This window comes from Sabethes cyaneus, chromosome 3 (assembly GCF_943734655.1).
Source record: "Sabethes cyaneus chromosome 3, idSabCyanKW18_F2, whole genome shotgun sequence".
Taxonomy (NCBI): Eukaryota; Metazoa; Arthropoda; class Insecta; order Diptera; family Culicidae; genus Sabethes; species Sabethes cyaneus.
Window position 1 is genome coordinate 114,400,865 of NC_071355.1, and position 10,461 is coordinate 114,411,325.

A 10,461-nucleotide genomic window follows, 5' to 3' on the forward strand; every position below is an offset into this window, starting at 1 on the left:
AAACTTCATCGGAAAACTTCATTTGGAACCAAAATCATTAAAATCGGTTCGGTTGTTTGAATGTTATAAACAAATAAATTTCGACGTGACGTTTGTTTCAATATGTGACTAAATAAAATATGGCAATATGTGACTAGATAAACATTTTTCTATATTTAAATGAAAAAAAAACAGACGTTAGTTCTTCGGAATAAAATTTTTTTGTGACGATTTGGGAAAATTTTATTTTTGTGCATTTCCAATTATGAGTGTATCACGTGTTATTCATAACGGCGTTTTTGTTTCAGTGTTTGAGAAGTTTGACAACTGCGGGGTTGCTTCTTCTTTTTCGTTCAAAATCGCTCGATGAGAATTCTCGCGTCACTTTTCATTTCGTCCAATGTAACAAATGTAAACAAATCCGGTTTATCACAACAAATTATTGCTCTTTTTAAACTCTATGTTATACAAAAACACCTGCCCAAATAGAATTATTTTGAGGTGAAAAAATTAGCATTATCAAAATGTCCAATGTGCACATTCGAATTACGAATGACTGACTGTTACTTCGGTCGTTCTCATCTGATGTCCAAAGTGCAAAAAAAATCAAAACAAACCCAATCTGTACATTGGACGTTTAGCAAGTGAAAGTTTTTTTCGCATTATTTATGCATTTTAAGTGAAACAAGCGGTCTAATATTGAAAAATAACCTCGAAAATAGCGTAGCACGGCAACGCACGTATTTTACGGTGATTTCGCTTAATTTATGTGCAATAGCCTGGAAAAATCAAACCGTCCAAAGTACAGCATGAGATGGTAAACAGTCCAATGTAACTTTTTCCATAATAAACCAAAACTGCTTAGTTTTAATTAGATTTTTAAAATCTCCGTTAAATATTGAATGTTATTATTCATCAACCACGTTGAGTGAATGACTGAAAATTATTTCATTTTGAAACAATTTAAAATTCAATTCGAAGAACTTCGATCTCGTTTTTCTCAATATGGTGGAATTGTTACATTGGACGAAATCAAAAGTGACGCGAGAATTTTTCTCTGAACTGACAATATGCTGAAACTTGTGTGAACTGGCCGCCCTGCTCTTTGTTATTGTTTTGGTGGTTTATTTTAGTCACCCCATCGGCAGACAACCATGTTTTCGCCACCAACATCTCGTGTGTGCGAAAATGAGATAGCATGTCAGCACTGCGTTTCACTCAACTGCCAGCAGTCTGATTTGGGCCCGCTGTCAAATTTTGAGCCCCGGACATGCTGTCGCTGACGTTTACTGCAGTTCGATATAGAGATGTCGATGGGTTGATTTTAGTTGGCAGTTGCAAGTGCGAATATTGCATTTTCCGATCGGATTTCTCTCTTAGAGCATCCGTAACGGTGCGCTAGTATTTTAGTTGCTCTGGTGACTTTGAACAGCGCTGCTATATTTTTAGTCACTCGTTTTCGTACCGGTCGTTGCTATCGCGGCTGTTATTTTAGTTGTCATATTCCGTACCGGTAAAAACCATACAGCTGTTTTGGAACCAATTTGTAAACCAATGAAAATCAATCATAAATTTAAATAATTGACTATTTAGACATAATGAGGCGGACACAAGTAACAGGTATGGAAGCGGCGGAAATGGTACGTACGCGAGGGAACGAACTGAAAGACGACCGAATCGATCGGTCGGAAGGACGATTACTTCTCGAACAATCCTACATACAGTGCCGAGTAATTCCGCGACCTCTTTCGGACTCATGCATTATTCATGCGCATTGTGAAGGACGTAGAGAAGCTGCCAACCAAGCTGCCAACGCTTATTTCGTTTAGCGGCTGAACTCAAACAGAAGGTTACTGAAAAAAGGATGAATGCCCGAGCTCCCAGAGATGTCGGGATCGTTGAATTGCGGCTACTGGGAATGAAAAAATTGTCACCTTACTTATGTGTTTGTGTCCGCCGGTCCGGTAGAATAAAAGGATGAAATCAAAGATCTCCACTCTCGACCGACCCTCTACACTGTCCTTGCGCAATCCAGTAAGGTGCTTCTCTGCAGATTTCGTGCACTCCTTTCTTCATGGTGTGTCCGATCCGTTTCCCCATACTTCCCCGAATTTTTGTGGCTATCGGCCGTTAAATGATTTATTGTAGGTAACGACTAATAAACAACTACAGGTTTTGTGTTGTCTCCGCTGAGACGCATCACGTTTCGCAGGCATACAGCCAGTAGTACGAATTTATTGTTTGGGTTAAAAATTCGGGCTTTCAAATGTAGAGCGATTTGTACAACAAACGGATATCACCATTGGCGGTAGCGGTTTCTCGTTGTTCGGCTAGAGAGTTAGTCCAGGCTCTGCTCACCTACAATCTCGGTTAACATCTCTTTCTAGTTCGATGTATCGTTGATGGATAGCTATCTTAGCTGATCAGGTTCACGCTCGCTCTTCCTCTACGTTTCGTCCGAAATCCACTACCTTCGAACGCTGCGCACTTTACCAAGGATTTCGTCACTGGTGCCTGGTGGTGATGAGGGCGTTCTTGTGGCCGTGATGTGTTTCATTTCTATGATAGCCCTCTCTTCCAGATGGGGGAGGGGACTCGAGCCACCATGGAAACATTTCCTGCCTTCAAACACCTCCACATGCCAAATTTGGTTTTATTTGCTTGATTAGTTCTCAAGTTATGCAGAAATTTATGTTTCATTTGTACGAGAGCCCTCCCCCCTTCCAGAAGAGAGAGGGGTCACGAACCATAATAGAAAAAAATCTGGCTCCAAAAATTTCCACATGCTAAATCTAGTTCCATTTGCTTGATCAGTTCCCAAGTTATGCAGAAATGTCTGTTTCATTTGCATGAGAAGCCCCCCCTCCCCCGCTTCCACTGGGTGGGTTCTCAAGCCATCATAAGAACTTTTCCCGATCACAAATGCATGCAAATTTTCACGTCGATCCGTTCAGTAGTTTCTGAGTCTGTAAGGTTCATACAGATTGCTATCCGAAAGCAATACTTGCATTAACAACAACAACAATATACCCCGAACCGCAGTTTTTAATAATCATTTGATCCACAATTTTCAATAATAATCCGCATTTGATAATTCTTTGGGTGGGATAGCAGCCTTCTCCAGCGCTGTTATCGGGTTGCTAAATTTGTGCACGCGCTGCTTCCCGAAAGCCCGGTTACTATTTTAGCAGCGCGTTTAGCAGCGACCGGTACGGTACAGAGTGATGACAGAGAGCAAAGTAAATTGATATATACCAGGTATGTGACCATCGAGGGTTGCATTAGTGTGTGTGGAAAGAAGAAGAAATAGTTCTGAAATATGGTGGAACTTGCATGAAAATTTAAACTAAATTAATTGTAATTAATGAATGCAGCTATATTATTCCAGAGAAATATTTGAACATTTACAATGAAATGTAAGGAATATATTTTAAAGTCATTTGCACTTGTAGCCTTCTTTATTATGCGTAAAAAATTCGAGAACATGGGTGACTAACTATTTCGATGTGAAATTGAAAAATGAATTAATGCTTCTAATACTTCCCGATCAATACGGTATACGGTTGCTTAAATTAAAACACGTTCCATCCAACATTTTGCTTGCATGATGCTCTTGAATATCTGCGTTTGATGTCTTCTTTTAAAAAATAGTTTTATTCGAATAGATGCTTGTGCTACTGCTTGAAAATCTTTAAGTTGAAGTCACTGTTCCAAGATGATACCTTTTTATCATAAATTTACCCGTCTCAACCTAGGTCTCAACACTACGTAGAAAAGCATAAAAAGTAATCTTAGATTGCTACAAAACGGTCTTAGAAGATAATTAACACTTAAAAAGCTTACCAGAAATCGGACGAAAAATATCGCGGGCGGATAATAATGTTGCTCATGCTGCTTATTGAACAATCATGTCCGAGCATTTAAAAAAAATTCTTTTTTGTTTTACTACTTGTAGGAAAGCGATATAACGACATTTCTTTGAGACATCTTGATACCGTTTTGACGAAAAAATTTCCGCTTGCAATTTGGAATGTTGCATTTCATTGTATTCATGAAAATACATACTAGAAATAATGTTCTAAGCATAAACATAAAAACTGTGAGAAAAAAATAGACAAATCTTGCGTATCCAACGATTTTTAAAAAAAATTAACTAATTTTCCATACAAAATGCTCGAAATTTCAGAACTAGTGTAGATGTGTTAGTGCAAAGTGTATATGACAGCTCGCATTGTCATATACCTGGTATATATCAATTTACTTTGGACAGAGAGCTGCTAAATTGGGTTTAGCAGCGCACCGTTACGGATGCTCTTAATCGTTAGGAAAACGAAATGTGAAACCGATTAAACACGCTAGGTCAGTACAAGCAAATCGTGTTTATGTGCATTGTCTGCATAAACAAATGATGTCATGTTGAGAATGACATTTGAACCATTTTTAATTTGCACGTCGTGCAAAGCAACGGGGTTCAAATTAAAAAGTGTTCAGATTAAAAATGGTCAAACGAACGGGGGTCCACGGTAGAGGGTGCTAGTGTGCAAGCAAAATGTGTAGGACGATGGTTTTAAAGGATTTTCTTCTATGTGTCGTGTCAGTTCGTCAGTGGTAGTAACATTGCATACGTTCAATTCTCAAAAGATTGTGCATTTGAAAACAATTTAATAAAATCAAGAACACAAACTATTGCTTTCCTGCTACCTTACTGAAATTAAAGATTGTTTTTATTACCCATGGTTCTCCACGTTGAAGCGATTTCACAAATTCAATCCTATTTTATTAACAGCACAGCTTTTCACTACACTTTTAATGAAACGGCAAGCATGCGTATTCATACAGACTCATATTATAACCGAACACTACAGCTGTAGCACATTTTTCCAACACAGATATCAAATTCGCCGAGGTTTATTCGTCACGCAGTAAAGAATTTGCGATCTGTTGGGGCAACGTACTTCTGTCATTTTTTCTGGTACACTTTCCTAACACAGACATCAAATAGGACTAGGTTTAATCGCGTTCGTAAGAAATCTGTTGGCACGAGGGGGCTTTGTCACTCTTTATGGCGTACTTCCCAAGCAAGGACATCAAAATGGTCTAGGTTTAATAGCGGTGTTAAGAAATCTTGTTGAAATGGGGAAACTTTGTCACTTGTTTTGGCTTACTTCCCAAGCACAGATATCAAATTGGTATAGGTTTAGACATCGTAAAGCATCTTCCAACTAATCACGAAATGAGAATTCTATTTTGGTTTTCGTTTGCACAAATGCCTTTTTGTAGGTTCATGCTCCAAACGTTCTGTATCTGTTTACGCAGATTTCAACGAAAAAAGTAGAATGAAAAGGTGGATCAACTTTGTTGCAATAAGCATTTACGACGATGATTTTGGAATTTTCGGTCCATGTCGACATTTTTTCACGGTCTTGAGTGAAACAATAGTTTCTAAATAGTATACTGAAAGACAAAATTTGCACGCGTATTGCATGAAAATTCATGCAATGTTATCATTTCGAGTTATTCACCACACTCAAAGGTTAGTAGCGGAACCAGGAACCAGCATTTCGAGGTACGTTTTTTATAAATGGGAGCTGTCAGTTTGTTACCCCGTTGGAATCACCGAACATCAACGGCCAAGGGGTTTCCAACACATCCGCACATAACTAATGGAAAATTTCCACATGAAAATCCTTATGATTATTATGTGCCACATATAAACAGAATCCGCCCAGAAGTACACATGAAAATTATATGCATATGAATAAATAGTATGTGCAAATTTTAAAGGTAAATTTTAAAAACACATAAATGGTAACTGTTTGGCACATAAAGTTCATTTACTGGGCACATGGAAAAAATCTATGTGTGAAACACATAGAAACTATGCAAAAAGTTTTCTCAGTGAACAGCAATGTTTACTACACGGTAAAAAATCGTCACGTCCATTTTAAGTGTTCTTGCATTTAAATCAATTTGTTGTGCAGCACTACAAATCGAAGTGATTTAGTGTTGATTTTTGAGTTTTCAAATTTTTAAACAAGAAACTATCTATTGAAAACTATTCAATGGATATCACCATCGAATTGTAATGCATATCTATAGAATATGCAATTATTTTTTTCGTAATTTACAAATGTTAAAAAATCGCGAAACATGAAAGCAGCTTTCACCAATCGGAAGCAAAATTAGAAACCTAAATGGAGAAAATACGTTTTCGTTCCAAATTATTGCTCTTCTAGAATGTAAGCACAGACAAACAGACGAGACACTCGCGTTAATAAGGTTTTGCAAGGTGACGTCACGAATGAACGCAATTCACCCATTTGACATCTACTCGTGGTTTGTTTACTATTTGTTAGGCGAACGCGATATGCATAAATTGGAGTTAAACGTTTTAAAAGCGTATTATCCAGCAGTGTCGCCCTCCAAACTACTCGGAATGGCAGTTTTTGTGCTTCTCTGACTTGCCGTTAAGGCCTTAAGCAATATTCAGTTTCAACTTTGTTAACCCATGTTCCAAGTCTATGTAAACAAACCACTGATAGACGTCAAAGAAGTGAGGTTATGCTCGCCCGTGCAAAACCTTATTCCATCGTCCGATCAAAAATCACTCATTTTTCAAAAAAGCATGTTTCGCAATATGACCACACCGCGGCGCGCGAGTGTTACTTCGAGTTTTCAGTATAAAACCATACAAATGTAAAAGCCCTACAGCATAAAACCCTGCAAATGCAGGCTACTCCGCGACATGCGTAACAGAGGGTGCTAGTGTGCAACCAAAATGTGTAGGGCGATGGTTTTTAAAGGATTTTCTTCTATGTGTCATGTCAGTTCGTCAGTGGTGTAAGTATAGCGAAATTATACCTGTGATCATAATTAATAAATTGCTAACTGTTTTCAGGTTATGGAATTGATCACACGAGCATTGATTGATAGCAGCAATCAACCCGAGATCAACTTTATTTAGACATCAGAGTATTAAACACAGGAATCCGGTTACTATCAGCGATTGAGGTTTTATTTGTATTATGTTTTGTATGTAATTATGAATATAATTATATAATTGTTCAATTATGAGTAATAAATAAAGCAGCTTTACGAAAAATCAACATAAAATCCTTTCTATCCATTTGACAGTTCAAAAGTTCAAAAGAAAGCACATTCGAAATTAAAGTGATTTTCTGTTGATTTCATCATACTTTGTGTTGATTCATTTTCAATAAATTTTCAGGGGAGATCTGGCTACACTGCCAGCGACGAGTACACATATTCGGTAGGCTGCAGTATATCAGCAAATTAAAGTGTTTTATTACAATTTTTTATGTTGGAACTTGTTGGATACGTATAATCTGAATATGTCGCGCGTGGAAAATATAAAGTTTAGATCATAAAAGTGCATCTTATTGTGAAAATTAGAAATAAAAGTTCTGCGATGTCCAGCCATTTTTTCACTGCTGTTCTGTTGGTATGGCAACACAGATCGTATTTATTATTACTATTTTTTTCATTCAGTGTATTTGTTTTTTGCTCTTCACACACTTTGACAGATACAGTTATACAAAAATGTTTCCGAGTGATGCGAAACCTGACTCTGCCAACAGGTTATTGGCCCGGCTAAATCAGCGGCTAAAGTGCGCGGAACTATATTGTGAGTTGTTTTTGATTCGCAGTTAATTGCGTCGGTTCGGTTTCGTTGCCATGGCTACCGGTGAAAAAGTAGCATCTTTTCCCAAGCTGAATAGTTCGAATTACGATAATTGGAGCTTCCGGATGAAGCTGCTCCTTGTGAAGGAAGGTAATTGGACCGTGATTAGCGAGGAGAAGCCTGAGGAGGTAACCCCGGAATGGACCAGCAAAAATGACCAAGCGATGGCCACGATTGGTTTGGCAGTGGAAGACGGTCAGTTAATCCACATCAGGAAAGCCAAATCAGCGGCTGAGGCATGGAAAAATTTGGAGAAATTCCATGTCAAACGTACGCTCACTACAAAGGTTTCGCTTATGAAGAAAATTTGCCGTTTGAAGCTTGAAGCCTACGGTGATATGGAATCACATATCGATCGCCTTACGGAACTGTTTGAAAGCTTAATGATATGCAGGAGGATAAAATACTCGATGATTATTGGCTCGTTGCGATATTGCTTAGCAGTTTATCTGAGGACTACGATACTCTTGTTACTGCTATGGAGGCACGTTCGGACGATGACTTAACGTTGAATTATGTAAAAGGCAAGTTAATTGATGAGTGGCAAAAGCGTAAAAATCGGTTTGAGAGTGATGATCTTGAGGTAGCATTGCGTGCCGGACCAAGTGTTAATAGTATAAAGTGCTATTTCTGTAAAAAGTCCGGGCACAAAAAGGTCGATTGCGAAAAGTTTAAAGACTGGAAGAAAACCAAAGATGCAAACCAAAATGAAGAAAAAGTTCACAATGTGGTGAGTGTTCCGGATAAAAATTTTCATTGGGCATTTCTTATTACTGGCACTGACTCAGCAGAAAGACTATGGATTTTAGATTCGGGTGCTACGTGCCACATAGTGAATCATCGCGATTTTTTCGACACTTGACGAAAGCGTTCGAGAGGTGGTATATGTAGCTAACGGTGCTCGTGTGATAGCAAAAGGTCGCGGACGCGGTGTGATAAAAGTATTAGACAACGAGAACAGAAGTCGCGAAATTACAGTGGAAGGGGCATTGTTCGTTCCAGAAATGAATACTAATCTTTTGTCCGTTAAGATACTTGTGCGTAAAGGTTTTGTGGTGACATTCGATAGCGCAGGAGCTGGTATTACTCGTGACGGCATAGTCGGCGCATACGCGGATTTGAAATACAATTTGTTTGTTTTGCGAGTGAACGGCGAGTCTGCGTCACTAGTGCGTAAGGACAATGACTGTATTCATCGTTGGCATCACCGGTTGGGCCACAGAAATTCAGACGCAATCTTGAGAATGTGTGAGTTGGCCGACGGTTTTGAAGTAGTAGAGTGCAGTTGCGAAGACGTATGTGAAGTGTGTATAAAAGGAAAAATGCACAGAAGTTGCTTTCCGAAAGCATCTGAATGTAATTCGTCCGCAGTGATGGATTTGGTGCACACCGATATTTGCGGACCGATGCAAACCGCATCGCTAGGTGGTCGGAGGTATTTTCTTACGTTCATTGACGATCACAGCAGATATACCGTCGTGTACATAGTGCGAAGAAAATCCGACACGCTGGAAAAGCTGAAAGAGTTCGTCGAGATGGCAAAGACTCAGTTCGGACGTAAACCGAAAGTTCTTCGGTCTGATCGAGGCGGCGAATACATAGGCAAACAGGTACGAAAATATCTCAAAACAAACGGTATCATTAGTCAGCTCACTACCCCATATTCTCCACAGCAGAACGGGGTGGCCGAAAGAAAAAATCGGTATCTTGTTGAGATGGCACGATGTATGTTAATTGATGCGGGGCTTGATGATCGTTTTTGGGGCGAGGCGGTGATGACGGCGAATTACATGCAAAATCGCTTACCATCTCGTTCAATTGAAGACACTCCTTATGAACGATGGTTCGGGCAAAAACCGAATATGAATGAAATCAAACAATTCGGAATTGATGTTTATTGTCATATACCTAAACAAAAACGAGGAAAACTAGACGAGAAGGCTGTGAAGCTGAAGTTTGTGGGGTACAGCGAAGGAACCAAGGGATATCGTTTGGTTGATAGTAATACTGGTAAAATCACAATAAGCAGAGACGTTAGATTTCTGAATACGTTTGATCCAATTATATAGCCTCCAGTGGATGAAGTCATTGTCCCACTGAGCGTTCCGTCTGATCCTAAATCCGGCAATAATAGGGTAATAGATGATGTTTTTGTCCCTGAACCTGATGCTCCTGCAGTGGTAGTTGAAGACCCTGATGAAGAGTGGGTTGATACTGAATGTTTCTTGGGTGACGATGATAACGATCCTTTGCAACTAGCCGTCCGTCGATCGGATCGAGTAACTAGGGGTATTTTGCCGCAAAGGTATGCCTGCGCTGCAGGAGAGTTAGAGATGGAGCCTCGGAGCTATGCAGAGTCGCAAGCTAGTGAGTTCAGAGATGAATGGCGACATGCTATGCTAGAGGAGTTAGAGTATTAAAGCAAACGAAACCTGGGAAATCGTCGACTTACCACCAGGAAGACGGGCACTTGGAAGCAAATGGGTATACAAGATGAAGCGGGATGCCGATGGAAAAGTTAAACGTTTCAAGGCACGACTTGTTGCCCAAGGCTTTAATCAGCGGTATGGAACTGAATATGATGAAATCTTTGCGCCAGTAGTGCGTTTGACCACTTTTAGGGCACTTTTATCTATTGCTGCAAAGAGGCGTATGATAGTGCGACAGTATGATGTAAAATCAGCTTTTCTGTACGGCAACCTTGAGGAGGAGATCTATATCCGTCAACCTCCTGGGTTTACTGTAGATGGTGCAGAAAACAAGGTGTGTCGTCTAAAGAA